The following is a 27520-nucleotide window of genomic DNA, read 5'->3' as shown; positions in this document are numbered from 1 at the left end:
GAGAGAGAGAGAGAGAGAGAGAGAGAGAGAGAGAGAGAGAGAGAGAGAGAGAGAGAAAGAGAACACAGAGACTAAACATCAAACTAAATAGTCTGATATGGCAGAAAGCCAGTGCAATTGAGAAGTTGTGGACAAATTCCACTGGGTGTGTCATGGGCAGCCAGAAGGCCTTCCTGTTGCAAGATACATGAGACGGACCTTGAGCATCTGTGGAATTTGGTTACAGAACCAAGCAAACTGGGAAATTCCAGGAAAGGGAGGGGTTGTGGGGTAGGGTTTCCAGATCTTCATATCCTAGACTGGACAGTCAGTCACATGGTCAACTTCTCAACAGATATTCATACAAAAAAAAAAAGGAGCCTCATAGGACAATTGTGTGGCCTAGGACAGCCTGGCACACCATCTGACTCTGACACTTCTTTGTGCTTGGGATCCAGTCCTCTAGAGTTCAGGTCTGTCTACGGAAATGGCACAGGATGAAACCTGGTGTGCCAGGCTACAATGACCCTCCCATTCCTTCCAGGGTAACCACAAGCTTATGAGGTTACCTTCCTGCCTTCCCTGAAGGCTGCAGCAACTAAGTTAACAAAAGCCTTACCAAGCCATCTCGATAGAGAGGTGTTTACAGCAAATGCCTGCTGTAATTGCCGGACTCTTATACATGTTATACTATATGGCTCATAGGGACCTTTAAAAACAGAAAACTACTTAAGACTACAGATACTGGGAAATCCTGGTCTATTTACTATCTAGCCTACATATTGGCAGAACTCTCAATCCTCCTGCCTCAGTCTATTGTGTGCCAGGAATACAGGACAGGCACGACTGCACTTCACACAAATTGATTTTTTAATCATTATAACATTGCCTGAGAGATAAATGGCATTGCCTCAATAGCAGAAGCCGGCAAAGCACAAGAAACCCAGCACAGGCCATTATCCTCTGAGCTGCTTGGGAAGCTGATATTTTTGTGGACTAACATAAGTCTCTGTGATTACAGTGACTTATTTTAAAGGTAACAGTGCTTACCGTGGTTTTAACTTTTATAATTAATTGGAGTGATCATATGAAATAATGGGTTTCTTTATTAACCTTTCATATATGCATATCATTGCACTCTGCTCCTCTGCATACACATCTGTGACCTGGTCCCATTTTCCATCCCCATTCTGCAGGTGGGAACACATAATATGTGTCTGATTGCCCTTCTGTTACCTTTTCTTGTCCCCTCTTCCCTTTGATAGCTTCCTTGTCCTTTATAACACCCTCTACTTTTATACAAGGAAGTCCTGCATGTGTCTATCCATCAGAGTTGTGACTTTTAACAACTACCATGCTAATTCTGGTACCTAAAAGGCATCCCTTCTTCATAAGGACATATATCAGACCACATGTGCCTATTAAAACACTGGTCCCCAAAGTTAATGCTGGCACAAGTTTCATTTTTATCACAATCTTAGGCTATGATGTCAAAGATGCTCTGACTAACATTTTTGAGACAAGGAGTGCTTGAGATTTCAAATTTTTCCAAAATACACACACACACACACACACACACACACACACACACACACACATACTTCTTGGACACAAAAGCCACATCTAAAACACAAACTAGTTCCATTCTGCATATACCTTGCATACCTAGTAGCTACAGCTGCATCCCCTTAGTGCACCTGTGGTCTAATTGAAACCCATCCCATGCAGTGAGGTGCAGAACTTGTGGAACTTTCCACTTGAGCCATCACATTGATGCTCAGAAGGTTCAGAGTTGGAAGTATGTTCTCCCTGTCAAAACTGTCGTCAGGCATACCCCCTTAGCTATGGACAGCAAATGTCCGCTGTAGGTGGGGACATCATCTTTTTGAATGGTATAGCTACTGGGGCCTAGTTGGGAAGAATAAAGGGTTCAGAAGGAAAGGAGGGGATTGCCAGTGAGTAAAAGGGTTTGAATGCAAGTATAATGCTGCGTATATGCATGCAACTGCCAAATGAATATTTATAAAGAGAGAAATACCTCTGGGAAAATGAGCTGTCCCCCCTCAGCTCTGAGGTCTGGCTGGATCAGGAAGAGCCGGCACTGACTGCAGGCATTTTCTGGGCTCTTTCTCCTTTAGAGTTAACCCACCAAGCCTCTTTGAGCTGCTCTTGGCAAAGCCTGGCATATCTTGCTAAAGGAGGGTCTCACTCACCAGCCAAGGCCGGGGAAACCTAGTCGCTACCCCCCTCTAGTGGCTACAAATTAAGAGTGCCTGCTAGCAGTAAATTTTTATTCCAACATTTGCTTCTAAATCAGAAGTCTCACTCTTTTTAGAGGGTATATGATAAAGGACCACATAAAAATGGCTGTCTGGCAGAAAATCAATCACTTTTCTCTTAAATTCGTGTTCAATCCATCACTGTCACACTCACTGTAGAACAATTGAAGGGCCAGTCAACTAAAGCCCTGTAATCTAAGGTTCTGCCCCTACTGCCTGCCAAGATGGCTGGGAGCTTGGACTCTCACAGGCTCACTCCTCTAGAGGACAGAGCAAGGGCTGTAGGAGTGGGTGAAACCTAGACTCTATGTTTTAAACAAATTTCATTTTGCCAAGGCATTGAGCTTTATGTGTTTTGGCTTGAAAACCAAACAATGAAAATCCTTAACTCCATCCTGCCTAACTTGAGAGAAACTTCCTCCATCCTAGAAGGAAGGAAAGCCAGAGCAGGCACGCTACTCCCGTATACATAGCACAACACTCTGGCCACTGTGTGGAAATGTTTCTCTACCTAGGTCTCTTACCTCTGCCCACGAATGTAATTCACTTCACACCCTACCTATCATCGTGGCTATTAGGATGTATCCAGTTGGACAGCCAAAGGGAATTGCTCCACAGCCCCAGATGTGTGTGGGGAGGTGGGGAAGGAGGAGAAATCCGGCCCTGTCCAGCAGAACCACCTTCCAGGGAGGGCTGCACAGCTTTCCTGCTCTCCCACTGGACCACCTTCTCATACCCATCAATCTGGAAGCACTCATGTCCTGACTGCCTGAGATTTTACAAAGACTTCATTGCATAGGTGTGAATCTTTGCATGCTTGCCATCGATGCTCAACTCAGAGTCTCTCTCATCTCCCTGGGGATCTCCTGACATAGCAGGGAGAGAGACAGGCCAGGAGACAGGTAAGAGTCCTAGGCTCAAAATGTAAGAGAAGACTTGGTCTTAGATTCTAGAAGGTGGTAGGCAAGTATTTGAGAGCAAGTACCTTCTTGTTCTTGGGGATGAGGAGAGACCAGCAGCACCTATAGTTCTTCCTATAGAGCTGTCTCTTGGAGGAGCAGCATGTGTGGATACACGTTTCTAAATTGTACATACGTGTATTTGTGGAAGTGGGAGTGGAGTCACATAAGCATGGATCAAGAGGACCATGAGAAAGGAACAAGAGGCTTGGGTGATTTGAATGTGGAAAGGAAATACTGTAGATGGAGGAATACAGGCAGGGAGGTGGGGGTGGGGACACAGTCAAGTATGTATGGAGATCCCATCAGGAGCTCAGTCAGTAAAGGTTTTGCCTTACAAGCATAGGCTTGAGCTCATCCCTCAGTTCATTCCCCAGGACTCACATAAAACTATCAGCATGGTAGATATTTCTTATAATCTCAGTGCTGAGGAAGCAGGAGTATCCCTGTGGCTTGCTAGCTGGCCAGTTAGTCTAAACTAATTAGTGGGCTCCTTGCCAATGAGGAGTGAATGACATTCCTCAAAATGGTAAGGTTGTTCCCTGTTAACATGAACCACAATCACCTGCACACAAACAAGTACCTGCACACGCATGAACAGGCACACATACACACACACACACACACACACACACACATATACACACACACACACACACGCACATACACACACACACATACACACACACACACACACACGCACGCACGCACATAAAATTTTAATGTCATAGGCAAATCTGTTATTTTATATGCTAATTAAAAATAAAATAAATAAATATTAAAAAGCAAAGATGCTATGTTTGTCAGAAGTAGGGTGAAAGACATACTGGTTTCTCTCTACTTTTTCATAAACTAAATATGGGTCTACAATTGTCTCAAATAAAACAGAAGAAATAAAGAAAACTTGAGTGTGACCCAAAGAAACAAAGAGAAAATAAATGTCTATTGTTTTACACTATATACTTAGAAGCACAATATGTTACCACAATAAAGAAGAAAGTAAAGACATTTATGTGCCTAATGCATGGCAAACTCCATTCTGGGTTTGTAGCTGACATAAATACACAGGAAATGTGGTAGGACGCAAGTTTCATTGATGAAGCTGTAAGTCAGGATGGCGACCACCTTCGGAGTAAGGAATAGACAAGTAGATAGGTAGACAGACAGACAGACAGACAGACAGACAGACAGACAGTTAGATAGATAGATAGATAGATAGATAGATAGATAGATAGATAGATAGATAGATAGATAGATAGATAGATAGATAGATAGAATGACCAACTAAACCAGTTGTGTGCTCTTGGGCACAATATCTTCCCTCCCAGGAAATAATTTACTCTGAGTTCCATAGACAAGTAATTATATAACAAGATATATTGTCTATGCTGCTAATCGCTAATAAAAAGAGACAAAAAGAGCCATCACTATTATTAGAAAGGTGTAAGTGAGGGACAAGACAAGGCAGAAACCACTTGCCATTGCCCCCGCTGAATCTGTGTCATGGGCAGATGAGAAGGAATATGGCCCTGTCTTCTTTTGTGGTTCCAGGGTGCTGTTCCTCTGCCCCACTCTCTGGGGATTCATGAGGTTGGCCTCTTGTTTCACAGCAGAACTTTCACCGTCCAAAAGCAGTGGGGTGTGCCCAAGGGCCAAGGGAGTGAGGGAGAGGAAAGATACAGAAGGCATGCAGTATCCCAGACCACACCCCAGCCACATGCAGCGGCTGCCACCCACTTCTGTTTCAAAGGGCTGATCCTCCCATAGGCCTTTCTCACATTAAGCAGTGGCTGGCTGCCAAGCCCACAACCCGCAGAAGCACAAATCCTCCGCCATGTGCCTTAATAACAGGGCAGCAGCAGTGGAGGCTGTTCCCAGAGGATGTGGTGCTGGGATGAGCTTTTTGAGATGCTTGGGAGCCTTTCATCAAGACTTCAGTGTCTTTTGGCTCAAAAAATAAACCAGTATTCATATCCATTCACCGCACAGGGAAGGGCCTTTCACACCCTTGCTTTGGACAGCCGTGGATGCTTCAGGATGATCAGTCAGCTGGACCAAAGGGAGCTGCTCACCCCAGAACCTACCCCCACCCAACCCACAGTGCTGAAGCAGCCATTCTCAACTCAAAGTAAAGGAATTCATCCACTATAGGCTCAAAAGGCAAACCAGACATTACAACCCACTGTCCCCAGGGCCAGCCTCTTAGATAGGCCCCAAAAGGGTAGAAAGAAAAACCCGTTTCCAGAAGCAACTAGGAGAGGTCTGAAAGCCTCCACAACTCTTACCTAAAACTGCATCGCTGTTGTCTACATTCCACTGCTAATAAGTGGCAAAATGAGCATTCAAAGTCTAGTTCAACACTCGCTTCTCTGCATTATTATAAATTATTCTTTTAATCCCTCTGGGTAAAACCTGTCCTCTCTTCGACAACAGCCCTCAAAGAAGACTTCTGGAATAACCTTACGAGATGAGGTGACCCCAAGACTGCCTCTGACAACCTTGCATACCTGTTATACCTGCAACCGTGTCCTCATGTGATTGGTCTCACTTGAGCCCCAGCTCAGACAAGCCTTGCTCACCAAGTTCCCTAGCTCTGTGCAGTCCCTGGCTCAGAATAGATACTCACAACCTATTCCCTGAATGCATCATTCACACCCACTGTTAATAAGTGGTAAAGTCAGGATTGAGGAGACGTTCAGGAAGAGATGTTGACGCTCAAGAGGTGAGGAAATGGGGTAGCTGGCTAAGTAGTGGTCATGGGGACTGAAGAAGAAGTGGGGAAAGGTCATAATAGGAGAAAATCACCATTCTGCTAGTGGTTAGGGTCAAACTCAAAAGAAAGTAAAAGAAGAGAAAGAAAAACATAAAAAAATCCTATGCAAGGAATATGATAATTTGCTTCTGCAGAGGAGAGTGTAACAGTCAAGACCAACATCCCCATCAGTAGTTAAAGAAGGAATAAAAAAGCCCCATGTAAATTTCCATCAATCGAGCAAAAGTGAATGACATTTACAGATGTCTACAGCTGAGGAAAGCCTGAAGATGTGATGGCTCTATAGAATGAGTATACACCCACCCCCCCAGCATCCCTCTCTCCTCCTTGGGAACCCAAAGGAAACAAACTGAAATGATAGAGTGAAGTTTCCCTAACTCACGTGGGTCGATAATAACATGGCTGCTCTTCTGGTCCTCACTTTTAAGCTCTAACACTCACAAAGGTTACATTTTTTCCAACAAGCTAAAGATCTAAAATTTAGAGAGGCTTTTCCAATGAGATTGGGATTGATCTTTATAGATATTTTCTTCCTCACTGTCCTTGATAATTCTTCTAAAGTGAAGGTCTCGACAACAATGATCATGGAAGCACACCTTTGTTCAGGGTGCTTGGGGTCCATCAGAGGCTGGGTGACAGTTATAGAATCAGAGTCTCAGCAGACCTTAAGAAAGAGACACTGACTCTCTGCAGCAGTTCCGCCCCTAACACTCTGAACAGATGGTCACCCCTCTGTGTCATCTGTCTGAGATGGGAGCTCGGTGTCTTTTTAGGAATCTCATTCCCGTGATAGACAATTACCACATCCAGCTCTCGGGAAGACTCCTCATATTTCCATAATTTAAATGAAAGTGTGTTCTGCAGCTCCCACCCATTTGTTCCGATTCTACCTTATGTTGCATTATAGAATTCTATTCCAGTTCACATTCCATATGACATCTTCCTCAAATACATGACATAAAATAAAGATGTCTCACTTAGAAGTGAAACTTTTGGGATAACTTCTAGAAATATCCCATCTTGTTTTAAATTCCTATACTTTGGTTTCCTTCATATCTAGAAGCTAAGAGATGTTTCACCGGAGTACAGACTTTCTTCCCTTTTATTTATCCTTTCAGCAAATCTATTGAGCAGAGCATTGTGCTCACCTCCAAGCAAGGGGCAAAGGCGACATGTGAGGATTCCTACTCTAAGCTAAAAATGTGCTAATAAACTGTAAAAGAAGGATGAAGATGATGTGTCAGAGAGTAGGAAAATTTAGGAAAGATTTCAAGGACAAAGGTTTGTTTGAGTGACATGCCAAAAGAAAGAAGGTTTACTCGGGCAAAAAAAAAGGAAGGACTTTTTCATCCTAACAAGTATGGGCCTTTATTTCCATCTTCCTGTACCATTTCCTCATGTGAGCAACAGGAAAGAAAACAAGTCGTGGAGAATGGGCCAAAAGCTAGGCAATGCCACACAATGGATTCCTCACAGGCTGAGCTATGGAACAGGGATGCTGTGTGGGGGATCCTGAGCTAGTCAAGGTTTGAAGAGAAACGTGAAAGAACAACAGAAGCATCTCAGGAGGAGAGATGGATCATGGGATGGAGATTACTCAGCTAAGGAAAAGCATTTAGAGGAAGAAGATATGTCACATCAGGAGCCCTAGTTCCAATGAGAAACGTGTTTCAAGATAAGAGAAAGTCTGTGTATGGGGCAATGCCGCGTTGAAGGGGTGAAGCTAAGGATTTGAAGCTGCTTTCTGTCTTTCTACAGATCACAAGTATGTAGCAGAGGAGCTGATCTTAGAGGACAAGCAGAGAGGGTAAGGTGTATTTCAATATGTCCAGTGTCTGGCAGAGCATGGTGGAAAACATTTAACACCAGGCTCTTGAGTGCAGACAAAGACAGGGAACTCCTGATTTTTAACACATATCGATTTCAATGCTGCAAATACTCAGTGTGGCAGGTATGGATCTACCACTAGTCTCTGAAAACAGAGTCATGAAAAGACTGTACCCATTGGCTGTGGAGAGCCAGCATAATCCTACTCAGGGTCACCAGTGCACTTAGGCAAAATGTTCAACAGTCACTGCAGGGGTAAAGGGTTGCATCAGTCTCTTTCTTCCTTACTACTCAGGACATGCTGTGTCATTCTTTGCAACACAGTTGCACAATGGTGGTAGGCAGATCAGCATTTCCCTGATGATTGTGGTCTCCACTCCCTCAAAGCATGAACCGGTTCTCATTTTCTCTATAAACAATCATATTTTTTTTAAAAAAAAAAAAAACCATAAAAATAAGTGCTGGCAGAAACCAATGAGTTTACAACAGTTTTATTTCTCATAATGTCCTGGGATGATTCTCCTTTAAGATTTATTATTGTTTTCCCTACCGTGAAATAGTAGCTAAGTGTTTTTTTGCTAAATCAATTTAAAGCTTGCTTGGTTTCAGTGCTACTGTTGCAAATACCTGTGGGCTGGCTACTGCCTGATAATGGCTCAAAATGATGGTGCTCAGTCAGTCAGAGGAGTCAGTTCATCTCTTTGTTCGTGTTTAAGAAACTTCAGAGTGAGCTTTAAAAAAAAAAAAAACTCCTTCCAGGCATATAAAAGCCTAACAACGTGATTAGACTCTATCTGGGTAGTGATGCTAAGGTTGCTGAGAAATATGTAGACTATAGCCTGTCAGAAGGTAAGGAAAGCAAACGGTTCATATAAAGAATGGCTGAACGTCCCACTCTGGGGAAGAGGGAAGAAGAAAGGAAGAAGAAAAAGAATTAGAAGAGCAGTAATTTTTCACGTGTACATCTCCAGCACAGAGCTCATCCTATGCCTTCCTCGGGGCAAAGAAGCCAGTTTCAGGCAAACAGTTTTTACAGTGATGCTTAGGGACACAAGAAAATGCCTTTGTTCCCCCATAGCAGTCAAATATTCTTTCACATGGATGATACCTCTCTAATCAAGACTTTCCAAAATATTGCATCACATTTAAAATACAATTTTCCCAAGCTCTCACACAGTCTGCAGCTGCCAGATGGGCTGAGAAGGTCGTGCCCTTTAGCTTCTAGTCTTTTTAACAGCCCCAACTTTCCAACCACCCTGGCGTTCGCCCAAGATATGCCAAGCTCACTGCTGCCTTTCCCTGGGAATTTCCCTAAGTTAACAGAGGTGTGGCTCAGTTACTCCTTCTCAACTCTCAAGCTAGTATGGCTTCTCCAATGTTTCAGCCACACCCACTGGTGTCTAAAGAAATTCCTCCATCTCCCCTCTTCCATCATTCTTTTCAGAATTAGACAGCAATGTATCTAGTTTCACATCAGTTCATTGTTGGTCACCTTCTCCAACCAGAACATGAACACTGAAGAATCCACAGTTGTGGCTCACTGAGCATACAGGTATTCATCAATTACAGATATATTTTTTAATGAAAAAAAATCATGAAAGAATGATCCTACGCCCACCATTTTGGCATCTGTGGTAGTTTGAATATGCTTGGCCCAGAGAGTGACACTATTAGAAGGTGTGGCCTTGTTGGAGAAAGTGTGTCACTGTAGGGGTGGGCTTTGAGAGCATTCTCCTAGGCACCTGGAAGCCAGCCCTCTCCTGACTGCTTTCAGATCAAGAGGTAGAACTCCTGGCTCCTTCTTTAGCACCAAGCCTGGATGCTGCCATGCTTCCTGCCATGAACCTCTGAACCTGTGTGCTAGCTCCAATTAAATGCTGCCATTATAAGCATTGCCTTGATCAGAGTGTCTCTTAGCAACAATAAAAATCCTAACTAAGACAAAATCCATTGCATCTAAAGAAAGCATCCTGCCACCATGACGCCACAATAAGAAATATAAAAGATGGACTCATTCAAATGCATGTTTGGGGGTCCTGCCAAGGCATAGGCAGGCAGTGAAACATTACTGAGAGAACTAGCCTATTTCTCCCTGTGGTTCTACAGCTATATGTGCAGTACATCACGAAGTCTAGCACTTGAGTAAGGTTAACCTATGCTTGAGTTTCCTTTAGTTGCTTACTGATTAACTAGCTTTTCCTGAGCACTTACTATGTAGTAGTATTGTGCTCAGACCTGATTTATAATGGTGGGAATTCGAAATCTCCTTAAAAGAATAAGCTAGAGAAATGGTTACAAAGAGAATGTCACTGCCATTTGATGTATGTTGAAGCAGAGATATGAAAACAGTCTGATGGGAACACCAAGGTGGAGAATGATCAACAGAAGTGACAATATAAACCATTGGTTTGACCTCATTGTGAGCCAGTCATCAACAAGGAGCATTCCTGAAAGAATCTGGAAAGTAAACAAAGACAGGAAGCTTATCAGAGGGAATAGGCTATATACCAAGCTATTGAGCTCTGAAGATGGAAATAATAGGAAGCTCTTAATTTAGGGAATTATCATGCATGTTACATGGCACAAATGGTCACATATAGTGAGGAGGAATTGAGGTCTTACCAAAATATAAAAATGGCAGCAAAGACAAGAGGAATAAATGCTAACTTTTCATAAGTACAAGATTAAAAATACTATATAAGATATAACTAAATAGAATCCAGCACCATGTTACAGAAATCATAGCATTACCAAGCAGTGTTCCTTTTTGGAATGCAAGTGTGGATTCAAATAAAAATATTTACAGAAAAAAAATTTAACATTAGTACACTCATGTTAATGGATATTCTTTAATAAATTTAATATTAATCTTTAAGGCTTGTCAGACATAACAAAACTGAAACAAAAATGCTTATTTAGTACTATGAATATCTTGCCTCAGCATAAGGGTTGAGGTGAAATGATCAAGGCATGCCAGTAAGTTCAAAGCCACCACCGTCATTATTATTAAAATTATAGCTTCTAAAACTGAGCTCCCCAAATACTAAAAATAATTTTCACAAAATTTCAAAATTAGAGCTTATAATTTCAGTAGTTTACAAATTACATGTGTTCACAACTGGGGAACTTCAGGGGAGCAAGGGAGAGAAGCAGCTTTAAAAATAGTTTTCCCAAAGGCCAATGACACCTGAGTAGGAGCAGCAATGTCTAGGGAATTCACAAAGCAAGCTCTCAATGCAACATGAAACACACTTTAGACACACAGAACTTGAATCAAGCAGAGTATGTGTCTGTAGATGGAGGATTTCCTTCTGGATAAAATAGACATGCGATTTTGTATTTTTAAAAGTTCTGGAGGCTGGGGAGATGGCTTAGCGGTTAAGAGCACCGACTGCTATTCCAAAGTTCAAATTCCAGCAAACACACGGTGGCTCACAATCACCTGAAATGAGATCTGATGCCCTCTTCTGGTGTGTCTGAAGACAGCAACCATGTACTCATATACATAAGATAAATTAACTCTTTAAAGAGAGAGGGGGGGGAGGGAGGGAGGAAGAAAGGAAGGAAGGAAGGAAGGAAGGAAGGAAGGAAGAAAGAAAGAAAGAAAGAAAGAAAGAAAGAAAGAAAGAAAGAAAGAAAGNAGGAAGGAAGGAAGGAAGGAAGGAAGGAAGAAAGAAAGAAAGAAAGAAAGAAAGAAAGAAAGAAAGAAAGAAAGAAAGAAAGAAAGAAAGAAAGAAGGAAGGAAAGAAGGAAGGAAAGAAAGAGAAAGATTTGCGATGGCAAGATGGCTCACTGGGTAAGAGCACTAACTGCTCTTCCAAAGGTCCTGAGTTCAAATCCCAGCAACCACATGGTGGCTCACAACCACTGATAGTGAGATCTGACAGCCTCTTCTCTGAAGACAGCTACAGTGTACTTATGTATAATAATAAATAAATTTTTTTAAAGTTCCATATTACATAAATATTACTGATGTGAAAAGAATAAGAGTTGAACAATGTGGAAAATACTCTGTTTTTAAATATTCGTATTTGCGTTTTTGTAATTAAAATATGATCACACCATTCCCCTTTCCCTCTCCCATCACTTTCACAGGCACAGCGCCCTCTCTTGCTCTTAATTCATGGCCTCTTTCCTCTTAATTGCTACAATTGTTAATTCATTGTTGTACAAAAATGCTTTAAATATTCCTTGGCTGTATAATGGTGGGGGGCCCACAAGCCCATCAAGGAAAGGTGACACACCTCAGAAAAAGGGTGCAGTTCATTATGGTAGCAAGGAAAAGATACTGAGGTTACAACAAGGCCACGGTGATTGCTGATATAGCCAAAGAAAGGGATATTGAGTGTATTGGAGAGCTTATGTATGAAGTTTTGGAAACTGATGGAATATTTGAATATGAGAATTATGGGAAGAGATGAACCATTTACTCAGAAAAAATTCTTGCTGTGTTCTTTCTATGCGCTAGCACTAAATTAGATGCTAGGCACCACAGATAATTAAATGAGAAGATGCATTAATTTAGCAGCCTCCTAGGAAACAGGAGAGATTAAAAGATGTGGTTTCAAATACAAGAAGTGATTTTAAGTACAAACAAACCAAAACACCAACATGAATTCTAATTAGCTGGAAATGGTTAAGAAATGCTTTCTAGTGAAAGAATAAGACACAAGAGAATCCAAATGTGTTTAATTAATGAAGACGGGTGTAGACCTGCAGAGAAAAAGGGAGGAGGCGAACCCTTCTCTGAATCTGGCTCAGGCCAAGAAAACATATTGGAGCCAGAACACGATTAATGAGTAACTGGAGAAGCAAGAGGGACCTGGCAGTCCCCTGCTCTGCTCTCGGCTGTGATATAGAATCACGAGGGAGCTTCAAGCAAGGCTGAGATCCAGGCTGCAGCCTGGAGAGATTCTTATCCATTCTTCCTCTGTGGCTAGCTAGGACATCAGGAAATTCCCATGGTACTCCACTGCAAGTGCTGGCCAGGACCATCTCTGGGTACTGAACCTTAGCAGAGAAACCTTTAGCCCTAGTACTGATGCTTTCTCCAACCAAGCTCAGATACTAAGCCCCTAATCCTTATTTCCAGATTAAACCTGAAGCTACTGATTCCTCATTTGAATCTTTAGCCATCATCAACTCAATCCTTCAGAATAAAGGAGCAAATTCTAACAGTGCTCTACAACTAAATAGCTTTCCAATCTGGAATTATTTTCTTCTATTTCTGGATAAGTAAATTTTAAGGGTCACATTCTGAACCTGTTTCCTCTAAATTTACACCAAAATAATTTATTCTTGTAATTTACACTTCCATAACATTCTTCAAAAACAATATACCATACTAAAGAATGTAATAGACCACTTTGAAGAGTTTCTATGAAATTGAATCAGAACATTACATGTTCCTCCCAGCTTTTGCAAAGAATCAGGTAAATACTAAGACAGGATTGTATTTCAGACTTTAGATGAAAACCATCCCTATATAAATATCATAAACATAAGGGGGAAATGAACAATTCAGCCATTATCAAAACCATTCAGGAAAAGAAGAACTGTACTCGTTCCCCTCAAAGCTTTTTATTTGCAATTATCCTACAATTAAAGATCAGAGAAGAGGCAAAATTCTTGAATGGGGAAGTTATAACTAAGGGTTGCTAACAGGCCACAAGAGGTTCCATGTTAGTGATAATTTCTCTCTAACAAAAGCATTGTCCATTTCTCCTGACTTTTCTCTGAAGGACTGGATTATGTACAGGAAATTTTACTAAGGGCTAAGGGCCCAGCTAGAAGCTGACTTCAGAACTATGCTTCCTGTATTCAAAACATACAGCCTTGGCCTCATCTGGAATCACCAAATCATGCTGTTTTGACAGGATCTCAGCAGATTTGAATGTACATAGAAATATGAGGGGCACTATTCTACATCTGAATTACTTGACTGTAGCCCATGTAACTCCAGCAGTGACCACACCCCAAAATAAAAGAAAAGCAAGTTACTGGGCATAGTTGCAGCTACTAAAATAAAATCTTGAAAGGTAGGGCTTGGGCCCACGAACAAGCATCTTACCAAAATTTCCATGGAATTCTGTGTACAACCATGTTTAAGAGGCAGTAGTGTCCAACATTCTGCCCTACCCTGCTTCAGGTAGAACCTCAGCCTCAGAAATCATAAAATATGATTCCCGGCCATAAGCTAACCCACCAGGACAGAAGGAAAGAGAGATCTCTCTTCCTGTCTCTTACTATCGCACCTGTTTTTAAACTTTTACATTTTATAATGTTTAATGTGCTAGTATCAAAATATATTTGTTATACTATGATATGCATGTATAGTAGATATTAAATATAAATAATTTTCACATAGGAGAAAAAACATTTAAATGATTATTGACTCCCCCAAATACATATTGAATCCCAAAAGTGTATGGAAATCAGCTTAGTGAGATGTCGCTGATAATGATTCTAATTAATAGCATAAGGGAATATGTCATTTTCTTATTCATAAATTAAAATGAAATCTATGTCCAAAGTCAGACACTCATCTACTGGTCATTTGTCAAGCTATAAGCCATTACTTAGTATCTATGAAATAGCATATTCCTGGCACTGGGAATAAACAGGCATGGTTCTACCCTACATCACTTCCAAACCAGACCAACCATCAAAGAAGTCAAGTCATCAGCAGGGACAAGATAAAGACTGGTTTTGTAAAACAGTGCATTAGGAATACTTAGCATTAGCATGAATATGGTCTACAAATAAAGATGAACTTCAAAAATGGATAATTTGGCCTAAGACCAAAGGGCAAGAAAATGGAAGAAAAATTAGGAACTATGTGTGGGTCATGCAATAATAACATATACCACTGCTCATCTATGCAATAGCTAGAGGTTATCTGTAATAAATAAAAATGAATATTGGGTTCTCATGCCTTAAAAATATCAATTGTGCTGATTTTTACAGAGCAGTTTATACTTTTACTGTTTGTTTCATTCTATTCTTCCTCCTCCTCCTCTTTTGTTTGTTTGTTTGTTTTTCAAAAAAGGTTTCTTGGTTCAGCCTTGGATGTCCTGAAACTCACTCTGTAGTTCTGAAACTCACCAGGCTCACCCTCATCTCAGAGATCCACCTGGCTCCGCCTCCCAAATGTTGAGATTAAGGGTATTTGCCATCAACTCCTGGCTTCTTTTTTCAATCAGCTTTCCCATCTATGTTTCCAAGATGTCTATAGAGTACTTGCAAAGTAATGAGTGGCATCTTGTCAACTGACCAATGGGCTTGTTCTGCCTAGTTTCCCATATATTCATGCTGAGGTAGTTTTATGCAAGATACACTCGCACTCCTCATGATCTAATGTGTCACTCATGGACTCCCTTGCGATTCAGCATCTACTATGCAAGGACGAGGAAGCAGGGTGCTGAGCAGGTAGATGGAGTTTCAATCTCATAGAGCTGGGAGGAGATCATCAAGAGGAGACCACAGAGTAGTCATCGAGGAAGAAGCGTATGTATAGCTAAGGAGTCTGGCAGGATGAACAACTTTTGAGTCCCCGTCCTAATGGAAAGTATACAGAGAAGAGGAGTAAATCTGTTAGTAAGCCAGAGAGGGACCTGAGTGGAGAATTTGCTGTATCCTTTCAACTTTGCTATTATCTTCTGTGGGAAGACATCTAGCTTAGCACAGGTTGAATAGACAACCAAAATCATTTGGTCAACTTTAAAAAGTTCCTCCCCATCTTGACAGTTTTAGAATTAGATACGCAACCACTATGTCTTTTGCTCATATTCAAATTACTTCCTCCTCTCACTCCCACAGCGTCCCCTCCCTTTCTTCTCAAAGAAGGAGAGACCTCCCACGGATATCAACCTGCATATAAACTTGTACTAGGGTTAGGACCATCTTTTCCTATGAGCCTAGACAAGGCAGCCCAGTTAGAGGAAAGGGATCCAAAGTCAGGCAAGAGAGCCAGAGACAGTCTCTGTTCCAGTTGTTAGGGAGCATGATCCCACATGAAGACAAAGCTGCACATCTGTTACGTATGTCTAGGGGACTTAGTCCATCCTGTGTATGCTTCTTGATTGGCAGTTCAGTTTCTGCAAGCACCTATGGGCCCGATCTAGATTTTCAAAAGAATGGAAATATCAGAAGTATAACAAATATATTTGGCCTTTCCTACTCTATTTTTATTCTCTTCTTTCTTGCTCAAAGACAAATGATTATCCTGGATTTATAATAAATTTAATTACTAAAGAGTGCAGTAAAATTTATATTATATAATTATACATTTATATACATATGTTAAATAGTAATGTAATTTAAACAAGGGCAATGTACTAAAGTATTACAGCTTACCTACCAGTAGGTAATCATTAAGAGGATAACATCATACAATTTTACTACATGTAATTGTTGTAGCTACAAATTATATGATATTCTTTCATTTTAAATTTATGTGAATAATATTATTTTATATATGACCTTTAAATTATGTGAATCATATTGTAGTGAATATAACCTTTAAAAATGATCATTATTTTCTAAATTAGTGTTTTAGGTGAGCACATAAGGGGGGCATGGAATTTTCACATACTCTTTGCACTCGCTCCCTTGTGTTCTCCCTTCTGTGTCCCCTCTCACCCGCCAAGTTCTTGCTGTCCTTTGCCCTCACACATCCTTCCCTTTGCCTTCCTGCCTTGGGTATTCATCAGTCTTCCTTTTTCTTATACAGTACTAGGTCTTCAGGGGGTGAGCATACAATGCCGCCAGTCAGCTCACTTTAAACAATGTCTATTTATCACAAATAAATAGACAAGTTATTTATCACAGATAATACAGCACTTCTAACTCATGGCTACTATTTAAAGTATTTCATGTACTCCCTTCTGGTCATGGAGATTATTTTGCTATCTCTTGTAGTCTCCATGTAATTTGAATGATTTTTGAAATAAATGTGAAATAAACATTGTTAGGGAAGGACACGAATGCTAGAGCATTTTATTAGCTACTATGTCTAATAAAACATCTTACCATAATTTTTATTTTTCCGATATTAGTGCAACAAATTTGCTGGCTATTTCTTCCATATCTGCATTTTCAAATTCTATGTACAATTCCTGTTACTCGTTCCTCTGGCCACCTCATCCACAACTGCATTTTAAAAACTGAATTTGAGACCGTTCGACTTCTAAAACCAGTCCACTTAGAACTTTTCAAGGTGTCACTGGATTAGATTTGTGTATTCTATCCTTTTGTGCTCTCGATAAAAGAAATTTTATCTTTTCCTATTCCACTTTCCAGCTTCCATTACCCATAGAAAACAAAATGTGCCTGCTGTCTGATCTCCAGGTACAGTTAGGAAGCGTCAGATATCTGTGCCCATGAAGATGTCCCCTGAATGGTTAAAATGGTTTGATTAAATACTTAAGAATTAGTAAGGCTGTGTAGCCCCAGTAACAAAATCTTGCTAAGAGAAAAGGGGAAATACGAAATTCTATGGTCGCTAAACATGATATGATTCCAACTATTTGACACCCAATGGTGATTGATTGAAAGATGTCCATCCCTTCTGTGTCCTCTAAGCCGCAGAGTCCTCTTTGGCTGTGGGCACCCTGAGGCTGACCTAGCATACACACTGGAACATCATATGTGTAACACATCACTCACTGACTTCAGCCTCAGCCATCCCATCTAAAGATGCATCACCCAATCAGTATTCCTGAGCTCCCTATACCCTACAGGGGTTCCCATCAGGGTACAGGTTCATATCCTGTTGTACATACAGGGTGGCGGACTGTTTATATGGAGTGTGCCCACAATATTCTAAAGGCTGACAATTCTCACACTTACATGGTGGCCCAAGAGGAGATCCAGAAAAGAGATGAGCAAAGGCAGGCTGCTGTCAGGACTCGCTCTGGCTTGACAGAGGTCAGTCCTCATTACAGAGGCTAACTACTTTCCTGAAAGTCTACTCAGTTTCATGTTAATTTAACTTGTGTGTCTGCACAGACACACTGAGGAAGACACTTATTAAATACGGGTAGGGTGCTGTTTCTTAGCTAAAACGGACAGCTCACATAAGCTGTCATTCTTACCTTGTTCATGATGCTCATTCACCCACCTGTCCTAGCAGTGGGTTTTACTGAATATCAAACATGACATCTTCCCACTCACCCAAAATAATGTTCTCCCATCCCCTCAAAGCAGTTGATCTTAGGTACAGTATGGAGCTAAAGATAGTGAGGTGAATTCTTTTAAATCATCCTCCCTCCAAGGCTCCACGTTTGTAATGGAATGGAATAAATGAATTCAAGGAATCACCAAGAAAACGGAAACAGGAAATCCATGACAAAGGGCTGGATGCGAGGTAGAAACTCAGTTCTCAGGGATTTTCAGAGGTTTATGCTTAAGTCTTTAACACAAGAAGTAAATGCTATGGAAAATGCTTTCTCGTCCCCGGGAGGCCTGCACTTATTGCATTAGCAGAGTGTCTTTTGCTGGCCTTTCTGCCTCCTCCCTGCTGCCAAATTGGCAGAATCTCCTCTATCCCAACCTTCTGTTTCTGGGTGAAAAATGATTTTTGAAGTAAGTTTGGCTTATGCTACACAAAGGCTTCTCAGGGACGTACAGCTTCCAGGGTATTGAATAACAGCTGGCAAACCCGAAAATACTAGTAGTAAACAAAGTAATAACAGTGCTTCAGAATATCTTTCTTCTGGTTATGATAAAGATTCTAGGCTGGGGGACCGTTACTGTCTCTCTTTAGAGAAACTGCCTACAGAGAGTGATTATCAACATAACAACTCATTTGGTTGTTTCCTATTACAGGTGACCTTTGATCTATTAGGGGCCTGCAGTAAGACAGAGCCTCTTGATCTGTCCTTCTGGGGACCTGAGGTCAGTGCTTATGACTGCTCCGAGCACCCTGATGCAAGTATCAGCTAAGTTCTGTTTGACTCAGGCGGCCTCAGAGCCAATGGCTTTGACAAACGGAGATAGCAAAACTTGGTCTTCAGAGCTGCGGAAGTTTCTGAGATAACTTCCCATTTATGAGTGAGGCAATTTAACTGCTACTACAACTAAGGATCTGACATTTCACTGACTTATAAATAATTCAAAGACCTAAAAGTAGATGACATGTGAACTGTACCTTAACTATTCAAGAATTGTTATTGACTTGTTACAGAGTAGTGGCTTAAGAACATTCCAACTCCCTTTTGAGAGTTCACTACTGATTACTGGCAAACTCGTTCTCTGTTTTGATGGGCTTTGTTGTACATTTTTCTTTGAAAATGCATTCAGGACTTTCATAATTTTGTATCTCTAAAGCATGAGGCATTCTGGGATGTGAGGGCCACGAGCGCACTGGGCCCCTCACAGATCCGTCTCACAAAGGTCGCTGCTTATTTTCTCCATAAACACAAGATTCATTAAGTACATTGCATAAGAAAAAGAAAACTCAGATTTAAAATCACATTATATTTTAGAAATCATCATCCTGCTACATTTACCAGAAAGAAGAAAGGCACAGTCAGCCGGCCGGCCTCCATCCAAGCAGCCATCCAACGGCTGACTGTAGGATTCTGGTGGGAAGAAAGATGAGAAGGGTCTTGCCCATTTACATCCTATTTAATTATCAGCTCACCCTTGATACCAGGGCTAAAGAGCATTCACTACTTTTTAATATCAGATCATTAAAAGGTGCTTGACGTCATTATTTACAAAGCAAAGATGACCATCTCGGCCTCATGAAGGAGACTAAAATCAAAAAAGTCAGATATTAGCAATTGCTGGCAAACCATGGAGGCAGAAATAAACCCTCGGATACTTCTAGTAGAAATGCAAATGGGAAAAAAAAAGAAATGCAAATGGAAGCCACTTTGGAAAAGATTTTAAAAGTTCTTTGAATGACTAAGCATGTAGCCCAACATAAAGCCTAAAGAATTAAAAACAGATGTTTAAACAAATATGTGTACCTAATCCTTCGTATCATTGCTATTTATAATAGCCACAAGGTGGAAATAGTCTGGATAATGAACAAAGAAAGTGTATTGTATTTATATGGTAGAATACTATTTGACTATATTTTAAAAATGAAATAAGAACATGTGCTTTAAAAGTGGATGAACATCTCTCCCCAAGCCCCAAGCAATGGGCAAACAACCGCCTTGTTGGTGGTGGTGCTCTTATATCAGTCAGGGGTAGAGCAGATGGCTGTCCTTTGTTCATCCTAGCTTGATGTCTGGCTTGGTGGCCAAAGCTGTCATATGCCTAGGACCATACAAATCAAATCAAATCCAGGCAGCACAGGAGGAGGAAGACAAAGACCTCCGGACCACGATGCCACCCAGATCTGCACTTCAACACATGGCCCAGGTGAGCCATAGACACTTTCTTGCCACCACAGTAGGCATGGATGGAGAATATTGCCCAGGGGCCTGCCAGCTGCATGGCCCACCTGCAGTGGGAGCCACTACAATGTGCTAATATGTGCTCATCACATGGGACAGAAAGAGAAGAGGAACAGCTTGAGCATTATGATAAGAGATAGAATTGGAGACTCAAGGGTGGAGAGGGGTAGCCTGCTATGAGTGGCCAGCTCTGCCACCAAGGCATGATGAGGTCCCAGCTGGAGCTCTCCATGTCTAAGTCCATGGCTAGGCAGTAGTAGGAGTTGGTGTGTGTGTGGCTCATATTACCACTAGAGAACATAGGGATGTCCCTGGTCGGGGAAGCTACCAGAGACCACATGAACGTCCAGAGGCTGTGCAGAACTGGATGTGGCACTTTGGAAAACTGGCCCCATCTCTCTCATGGCTGGCAGCACTCGGGGGTTGACCCCATATCTTGCTCAGGAAGCACAGTGGATATGGTTTGGGTGATAGAGGAGCAGAAGGAGTTAGTCCTGAGGGCATGAGTGTGGGAGCACGAACCCTGATTCTAGTCTGTGATGGGGTGGCATAGGCAGGGAGGTGATATTCCTTGCCACCTTTGGCAGTCAGGAAAGCTACTCACAGGGTCATGAGCTTGGGAGAGCTGACCCCATTCCTCAGCAGCAGCACTCCAGAGAGCAGGCCCTGTACCTTGCCTGGACAGCACAGCAGAACTGACCGTGGTGATGGGAGGGGACACGGATGAGTCAGCCTCAAGAGAGAAAGCATGGGAGAGCTGTCCCCACCTCTAGTCTGTCACTGGTTGCATGAGTACAGAGGTAATGCTTTGCACCCCTTTCCCCTTGCCACCTGTGGCAGTCAGGAGAGCTGGCAGCAAGGTCATGAGAATAGGAGATCCATCCCTGTCCCTTGCTTGCTAACTGCAGCACTTGGGCGGTTGATTGGGCATACCTTGCCTGGGCAGCAGAATAGTGCTGGTCAATGGTACAGGGGAAGCAGGTGAGCCAGCACCAGGACAGAGTGAGGGAGAGCTGGTCTCACCACTCATCTGCTGTGGATGGCCTGGGTGCAGTAGTGATGCCCTCCCACAACTGGGACTTCATCACCTGTGGCCATTGGGAGAACTGGCACTGGGGTCATGAGAACTGGCGAGTTGGCCCTGCCCCTCTGTGGTTGCAGCACTCAAGAAAAGCAAGCCCTGCACCTTGCCTGAGCAGCAAAGTAAATCTGGTCCTGGCGGAGGGGCACAAGTGAGCTAGCCCCAAGGGAATATGAGCTGGAGAGCTGGCCCAGCTCCACTTGGGAGAGGGGGATGCTGAAGCTTGACTCAGCAGCACAGTGGAGCTGACTCTGGAGGCACAGGTACTGGGTAAGTCCGCCCCAAGAGCAGGAGAACAGGAAGGCTGACCCTGATTCCGTCAATGGTAGAAGTGAGTAGCCTAGTCTGAACAGTGCTGGAGAGCATGGCCTGGTAGTGTGGATGAAGGAGAGCTGGCCCGCTGACCAGCTCAGCTGCCACTGAGGCCCAGATCCAGGGCTCTGAATTGGCCCAAAACTTATATCATCTGTGAAGGGTTGGAATGTGTGAAAGGGCCAGTCTTGCTGGTCCAAACCTCCATGTGGGATCTCCATGACATAGGGCAATAATAGGATAATTGGGAGGAGGCCCAATGAGGATCCAATATCAGTGGTGTCACAGAAGACAAAGATCTTGAACCAGACTAATGACTCATGGCAAGAACATTCACAAGTGAATATGTGTGGACCATCAGATATACTGTGTGACACACTGTGACATCTTCAGCTTCTATGATGAGATGTCTTCTGTGCTTTTTGTTGTTGATGATGGTGGTGGTTTTTTTGGTTTGTGTGTTTTATCTTGGTGGGGGGGAGGTTGCAAAGGCTAAAGACAGATATGAGGGGATGGGGAGATGAGCAAGATGGGTGGGTGATATGAAGCTCACAAAGAATCAACAAAAAAGTTTTCTGAAAAGTGGATGAACCTTGAAAACATTATGCTAGATGTAAAGAGTCAGTCATAAGAAGGATATACGAATTCATTGAAGTGAAATGCATGGAAATGTGAAGTGTATGTAGGCAAAAAGTAGGTGTGTAGGGTTGGAGGGGATGGCTAAAACCTAAGTTTTCTTATTGAGAAAATACATACATTCTAAAGGGGGTGGTGCTGTTTGCAATATCTGTGAATATAGGATGGATGGATGGTTGAACTATGATTCTAAATGGGTAGCTATATAAATGAGCTAGATCTCAATGTCATTCAAAAAGAAAGAAAGAAGAGAGAACAGAAGAAAGAAAGAATAATAAAGATAGGAAGAAAGGATGAAAAAAAGAAAGAGAGAGAGGAAGGAAGGAAGGAAGGAAGGAAGGAAGGAAGGAAGGAAGGAAGGAAGGAAGGAAGGAAGGAAGGGAATAAGTCCCGTCTCAGTACATCAGCGACTTCCTAAAACATTGCCCTACTGTCTCTGTGAATTATTGTGCTATGTCACTTGTGCATATGATTATGGTCCTATGCACCTTAAAGATAGATGCAGCCCCTTCATCTTTGCTACCCTGAAATTCTTGATAAACAGCCATTTGTAAAAATGACCATTTATATTGGAAGTATTTTACAAGCTTTTGAGCGGCTGGGTCATACATTAGTTAAAACTTGTATCATGTAGAAACTACAGCAGGTAACTTTTAAGAGAGAGAGATAGTGACTTAGCGACTGCCTTTGCCACTTGGCACACAGAGATGTGACTAACCAGGCTCACCTTGCCCACTGTCTTCAGCTCTTGCCTGGTCTCCTTTCAGCTCTGAAATCCACTCTGTGCCTTTCTACCCTGGGGCTCCTGCATGTGCGTCCCCCTGCTCTACCCTCCACTTGTGGCGTGCCTTGCCTTCCCACATCTCCTCCTCAGGACACCTTCCCTGTGGCCCAGGAGATTATAGACCTTGCACTAAGGGACTGCATAACTCCTTCCACCTTTTCTTTGGACTGTTTGTCACAATTTGCAATGACATTTACTTGTATAATTAAAGTATCCCCCGCTCCCCCACTCCGCTCCCGTTGCACCATCAAGTCGGTGAGAACAGCAAACCTACTGCTTTCCTTGATGTGCCCTGCTATCTGAAACTCAAGTGCAGGCCTTGGTACTTAACAAGTACACAGCAAATCCTTCTGATGAATCGATGAATTGAGTTATTAGTGGCCAATAAATAAGGCAAAATGCACAAGAACCACCGTGTGAATGTAACACCCCATGCCCTGACAATGTATGAGTTAAATTTAGTTTGAAGAGCAGAAATAGAAGGCCAATGAGAAAACTTGGCTGACTGGATTCCAGCAGAGTCTGAGAGCTAAATTCCTGGAGCCTACAGCAGGCCAAGCTGGAGGTAAACTCCTGTGATCCTGGAAAGCTCACGCAGATGGTGCTGCCTGTGGTAGAGATTATAAGACGACGCTATGCAGCATAGCCACATGAAGACAGCTGCCTAAAAATGGAAACCCAGCTTATTATGCAGGGATTTTCTAGATTAAAAGCAGAAAGCCAATAAAATGCCCATCGTGTCAATAAATGCTGTCAGAAACTGAGGCGCTGGTAGCCGCACACATTCGTAGAAAGAGCCACACTAAAACAAACCAAAGCAAAACACTGTAGAAAGGATCTAGAAGAAACTAAAAGGAGACAATGGAATAGAAGAGACAGTGGCATCAGCCAGACCACTGTCCCAGAGCAGAGTGTAAGGACAAGCAGGAGCCTGTCATAGAAGCCATGCTTGTGGTAAGGTGGCTATGCCTCATACCCAGGCGTGTGCCATGACACACCTGGATTAGCACAGGGCACTTTAAACCAAGCTTATCATTTGATTTGTAAAGCAACATACACGAACTGTTGGCAAACTTATATGGCACATGAGAACTTAATACACATTAATTTTGAAATAATCATTATTGCTGTTAAGCCCATGATTTTATGCTGCATCGTACTGTTTATTCCAAAACCACACAGACAGCATATGCTTGTAAGTCCTTGAGAGTATTCTAAGCAACTGAGTAAAAAAACCCACTGATCAAAACACATTCCAGATGGATTAAAAATGTACAATGAGGTAAAGGAAACCATAAAAGTAGTTGAAAAATATGTATATTTTATATACATAATGTTATATAAGCCCGGTATAAGCATACATGCAAAGGAAAAGCCATAAACCACAAAGAAAAAAGTAGATATCTTTGACAACCCCAAAAAGTAACACTTGCACATAATAATAGCGACTGCAACCAGAGAAGCAAATGGCCAAGGGAAAATGACAGTTAACTGCAAACAGACAAGTAGTTTACATCTCTAAAAACGCTTACAGACAAAAAGAAAAAAAGGAGGCCTATACCATCAGTAGAAAAGTCTTCTTTTTTTTTTTTAATGAGCATAACATCTTGGACCTTCGAATCCAATTCTTAAATGCTGAGGCAGGAGGATTTTCACAAATTCAAGACTGGCCTAGGTTGCAATGAGTGTAAGGTCGCCTGGCTTACAGAGTGAGATCCTGTCTCAATAAAACAAAACAAATAAATATAAACTTTAAAAATTTACTTTTTATTATTTTGAATATTTTTTTAAGTTTTTCATTGCCTGTTTAATAAAAATGTTCTAAATGAGCCCACATACTCACATGTTGATGGTTAAAGTATAACATTGGCAATTAGTTTGGTCTTTCTGGGACAGTATATTTAATATTATAAATGTGTGAGCATACACACACACACTCTATAAATTTCTCTAGGATGATTTTTCAGAACTGAAGCAAGCTGCTTGATCTAATGTTTTTTTTGTTTTGTTTTGTTTTTTGTTTGTTTTTTTTTTTGTTTTTTTGGTTTTTTGAGACAGGGTTTCTCTGTATAGCCCCGGCTGTCCTGGAACTCGCTCTGTAGACCAGGCTGGCCTCGAACTCAGAAATCCACCTGCCTCTACCTCCCGAGTGCAGGGATTAGAGGCGTGCCCCACTATGCCCAGCTTAATATGCATTTTTAAGATAGTGATATTTATATATTTCACTGTATGTGTATCTACAAAATGTATTTAAATAGCATGCAAAGATGCCTGGTGGTGGTGAAAGCCTTTAATCCCAGCACTTGAGAGGCAGACGCAGGAAGATCTCTGTGAGTTCTAGGCCAGTCTGGTCTACAGAGAAAGTTCCAGGACCAGCCAGGGCTACATAGAGAAACCCCTGTCTTGAAAAACAAAACAATAAGTGGCATGCAAAACATAAATATCTATAAAAATGTATTTTTCTAAGTTGTACTTTCTAGATATCAAGTATTAAGGTATCCATGTGATATGTGTGACTTGGAAATCATCTTCTGAAAAATTATCCCAAAATGAGAATTAGCCTCTCTGTAAGGTTCATTGAAATAATACTTAGAATCATCACAGAATATCTAAAAGTTGGTCATTAGCAAAATGCTAAAAATATATAGCATATAGCATCTGTATTCATACCAACAATTAATATCTATAAATCACATTAGACATGTATATGACATATTCTATGCAGGTATTTCCTAAGTGGAAACAAAAATAAAATATTAAAGACATCTAAAATAATACTACAAAGATAGACTATAGAGAATAAGTATAGCCTGATCTGACTGATGTAAAACAAGAGTGTATGTGTAGCCACATCTGTGCACATCTCCAAATAGCAAAATCCAATTGTCATGGTGGAATGGTGGTTATTTTTTCCACTGCCCATATTTCTAAATTTTTACAGCATTCAAAATACATTTTGAAACATATTGAGCTTGCATTTTAATTTACTAAAAGGGAAAAATATTAATTCTATATAACCCTCCTAAAAGTAGAAACCTAAAAAGAACACAAAAGTTCCCATAAATTCTATGACAACAGCTATGTCCACTCTTGAATCATTGCTGCTTATGATTAGGTTCATTTTAGAACTGACAGCAGTTCCCACAGACCATAATTTTATCATAACTTATTTTCTCTTTAGGGGTCTAACAAAAGGCTTTTAGCACATGAAATTCACACAGATTACCAAGGAAATATTTATCAACTTCCTATGCTTGCTGAGATCCAAACCAAACTCTAGAATCCAGACTCACTCCACCTAGTTACCGTCCAATGAAACCTATTTTCCATAGACCACCCAACTGTCTCCAAATGACTGTAACATTCAGACTGTGGTCAGTCAACAAAGGCTTTACAACCCAACTGGATAAGAGCAAAACACATCTGATTGATTATTCAGACAAACCATATCCATAGAGCGGAAACTGGGGACACATTAGATTGAACTAAAGGAGTTGGTGCAAAGCCATGTAGGAGCACAGCCTTGGACAAGACTCACCAGAAGAAAACCCCCACTAATAACCCAGGACAGGAAAACGGTCTCTGAGTTCCCATTTGAAATTCTATGAAACAGCAGGAGATTCCATAAACGCTGTAAAGAAATAATAGAAAGCTGTCGCTCTACAGTGATTTTTCCCAACAGGTTCTTAACAGGACTAAGTCCCTGAAACTGATTTCAGCATCAGTCTATCTTGTGGAAATCCCGGGATTCACTGCTTTGCTTATAAAGACAGAAAGATCTTAAAGAAAACCATGCTAGCAGTGAGTGGGCCCTTTTCTCTTTCCACGGGGCCTGTAAAGTTTCTCCCACACCTTAACCTGGAGCTCTACACAATTCCTGACACCCTGTTGGATAGCAGTTATCCCAAACCTAATTCTTCACACTCGTTGCCACCGCCACCTTATGCAACTTGGCTGCGTTTCTCATTCAAATCATTACTTTCTAAATTGTTAAACAATCCCATCTGGGTTAGGAAAACTCCTTTGGGGGTTTAGAGGCAGCACCTTCAGTCCCTATAGGAAACCTTCTCCAACACAGCTCATCCCGGATCTCCAAGTGACAGGACTAAACTTTACAACCAAAATCCTTTTGTACAGATGTCCAAACATCACAGGAACACGCAGTATATAAGGTCGGAAATCACGTAGAGCAGCGACGGGGAAAGTGACAAACGCTGCTTCTGTGTTTCCAGACCAGCTGGCCAGATGCTGTTCTCATCACTGTGACCCTTCCTGAAGGCTCTGGAGGCTTTGCAATCTGGCACTCACTCTCCATACTCTACTAACCAACCAAACAGGAAGCTAAAACTAACCTTCATATCCACTATCCTTCTCTCCCTCCTGCCAGGTACCCTCACTTCCAACACCACAGCACTCAGGAGAGCACGGTGAAAAGGAAAGCTCAACATAGTGGTTGCTGTCGTGTGTTGACCAGGGGTGG

At 41.7% G+C, this 27520-nt stretch overlaps 1 protein-coding gene and 1 non-coding gene across 2 annotated transcripts in view; one reads left to right on the top strand and one right to left on the bottom strand.

The window, feature by feature from the left end:
* The window catches only part of Bmper (BMP binding endothelial regulator), a 246973-nt gene that overhangs the window by 19327 nt on the left and 200126 nt on the right, over positions 1 to 27520 (bottom strand). The gene's annotated exons all lie outside the window — the stretch shown is intronic.
* On the top strand, positions 19957 to 20101 carry LOC115064903. Its single transcript, XR_003844726.1, has one exon. It is a non-coding gene; the product is annotated as a small nucleolar RNA SNORA48 (small nucleolar RNA).

Source organism: Mus pahari, chromosome 10 (assembly GCF_900095145.1).
Source record: "Mus pahari chromosome 10, PAHARI_EIJ_v1.1, whole genome shotgun sequence".
Classification (NCBI taxonomy): domain Eukaryota; kingdom Metazoa; phylum Chordata; class Mammalia; order Rodentia; family Muridae; genus Mus; species Mus pahari.
Note: the sequence above shows the minus strand (reverse complement) of the source record. Positions and strands in the feature narration are given on the sequence as shown.